This window comes from Nicotiana tomentosiformis, chromosome 9, assembly GCF_000390325.3.
Source record: "Nicotiana tomentosiformis chromosome 9, ASM39032v3, whole genome shotgun sequence".
Taxonomy (NCBI): Eukaryota; Viridiplantae; Streptophyta; class Magnoliopsida; order Solanales; family Solanaceae; genus Nicotiana; species Nicotiana tomentosiformis.
Window position 1 is genome coordinate 18,649,126 of NC_090820.1, and position 3,128 is coordinate 18,652,253.

Genomic DNA, 3,128 nt, shown 5'->3' on the forward strand with positions numbered 1-3,128 from the left:
GTAACCCGACGCCATAATAATAATGCCTAAAAGGCTTGTTGCGGCGTGCAGAACGATCCATATAATAATAATAATAATAATAATAATAATAATAATAATAATAATAATAATAATAATAATAATAATAATAATAATAATAATAATAATAATAATAATAATAATAATAATAATATATATAAAGCCATAAGTCTTGCTGCGGGGTGCAGCCCAATCCACAAATCTCACTCACAACATGGCTCTTGGGCCCCAACTCAGTCATTAATCTCTCGGGCTCAAAAATCGCCGATCAGTCCAAACAATGATATATAACACAACAATAAATTGTAATAAAGACTGAGATATGATATGCAAATGATAGATGTGACTAAGTACAAAATTTCTATCTAAGCAAATAATTCAACAGTAGGAATGACCCCAGTGGGTCTCAACCGGATAAGCATATAGCCTAACATGATTTCTAGCATGGATTGTAGCTCAATTGTTCTAACACATAGAGATCACATGAATAGAAACAAGGTTTGATGACCACACAGTACCACAGAATCGACCAGATCACAATTACTACGATGCACGCCACACGCCCGTCACCTAGCATGTGTGTCACCTCAACACCAACCACATAACATGTAATTCAAGGATTCATACCCTCGGAACCAAGTTTAGAAGTGTTTCTTACCTCAAGTTATGCAAATCTCTACTCCAATAAGCCCTTTCCTCGCGAATCGGCCTCCGGGCACCTTGAATCTAGCCACAAACAACTCGATACAATCAACTCAAGCTATAGGAATCAATTTCATATGAAAAAACTAAGTTCTTTAACAAAAGTCAAAAAGTCAACTCGGGCCTCACTCTCGAAATCCAACAAAAGTTACAAAATCTTAACACTTATTCAAGAACGAGTCCAACCATAATAAATTTATCAAATTCTGACACCAAATCATCACTCAAATCCCCAAATCTTACTCTCCAATCTCTAGCCCAAAACTCCCAAAATTCCACCTTAAAAATACATAAACTAGGTGGAAAATCTATATTATTGAATAAAAATGATCAAAAGTGCTTACCTCAAGAAATCAGCGAAACCTCTCTCAAGAATCGCCTTAATCTGAGCTCCCAAAGTCCAAAAATGAATAAAATCTCGGAACCCTTCAATTAAATACATTGCCCAGGAGATTCGCACCTGCGAAGCCACTTAACCGCTTCTGCAGTTCCGCTTTTGCGGAGTCTTCATCGCTTTTGCGACTCCACAGTCTCCTTCCTATTTCCGTTTCTGCAGTCACTCATGCGCAGATGCGCATCCGCATCTGTGGGCATCCTTCCGCACATGCGCCCCCAGGTTCCCTTTCCAGACCTCGCACCCGCGCCTCTACTCTCCGCATATGTGATCTCGTAGGTGCAGACAAACCCTCGCACATGCGACCACTGGATCGCTTCTGCGGTCATGCACCTGCGACCAAACCTCCGCAAGTGCGATGGCACCAGACATCAGTAGTAACAAAATCCTCCTAAGTCCAAATTCTAGTCTGAATCACTCCCGAGGCCCCCGGGATCTCAATCAAACATACCAACAAGTCCTAAAACATGATACAAACTTAGTCGATGCCTCAAATCACATCAAACAACATAAAAAATACGAATCACGCCTCAATTCAAGCCTAATGAAAACTAATGAATTCCAACTTCTACAATCGATGTCGAAACCTATCAAATCAACTCTGATTGACCTCAAATTTTGCACACAAGTCATAATTGACACAACAGACCTATTCCAACTTCCGGAACCAAAATTTGAGCCCGGTAACCACAAAGTAAACTCTCGGTCAAACTCTTAACTCTTCAAATTTCTAATTTTCCAACTTTCGCCATTTCAAGCCAAAATCACATATGGACCTCCAAATCACTATCCGGACACACTCCTAAGTCCAAATTCACCCTATAGAGCTATTGGAACCATTATAACTCCATTCCCGAGCCATTTACACATAAATCAATATCCAGTCAACTCTTTCAACTTAGACTTCCAACCTTGGGACTAAGTGTCTCAATTTATTCCGAAACATCCCCGAAACCAAAACAACTACCCCGGTAAGTCGCATAACAACAATTGAGCACAAAATAAGCAGTAAATGGGGAATGGGGTAACAGCACTCAAAACAAGTCGTTGCATCCTCCCCCTATTAAACAAACGTTCATCCTCGAATGGGTCTAGATTCATACCTGGAGTCTCAAAGAGACGTGGATATCTGCTCTGTATCTCCCGCTCGGTCTCCCAAGTAGCCTCCTCGACTGGCTCCACATCATAAGTCAAATCACCATCTAACTGAACCGTGCTGAAATCCAAATATGAGACGAATCACCGACATACTTCTAGAGCATAGGAACATGAAATACTGGACGAACACTCGATAGACTAGGCGGCAATGCAAGCCTATAATCCACACCTCCAATCCTCTCAAGCACCTCAAAAGGCCCAATATACCGAGGGCTCAACTTGTCCTTCTTCCCGAACCTCTTAACACCCTTCATAGGCGAAACTATGAGCAGTACCTTCTCTTCTGCCACGTAAGCAGCATCACGAACCTTCCGATCAGTGTAACTCTTCTGTCTAGACTGCGTTGTGCGAAGACGATCCTGAATCAACTTAACCTTGTCCAAAGCATCCTGAACCAAATTAGTACGCAATAGCCTAGCCTCACCTGGCTCAAACCAACCCACCGGAGACCGACATTGTCTCCCATACAAAGCCGCATGCGGGCCATCTGAATGCTCGATTGGTAGCTGTTGTTGTAGGCAAACTCTGCAAGAGGTAGAAACTGATCCTAAGAACCACCGAAATCTATGACACAAACGCGTAGCATATCTTCCAATATCTGAATAGTGCGCTCGGACTGTCCGTCCATCTGAGGGTGGAATGTTGTACTCAACTAAACCCGTATGCCTAGCTATTGCTGCACTGCTCTCCAAAACTGCGTTGTAAAGTGTGTGCCCCAATCTGAAATAATGGACACAGGTACACCGTGAAGGCGAAAAATCTCGCGGATGTAGATCTCAGCTAACCGCTCTGAAGAATAAGTAGTCCCAATATGAATGAAATGCGCGGACTTGGTCAACCGATCCACAATCACCCA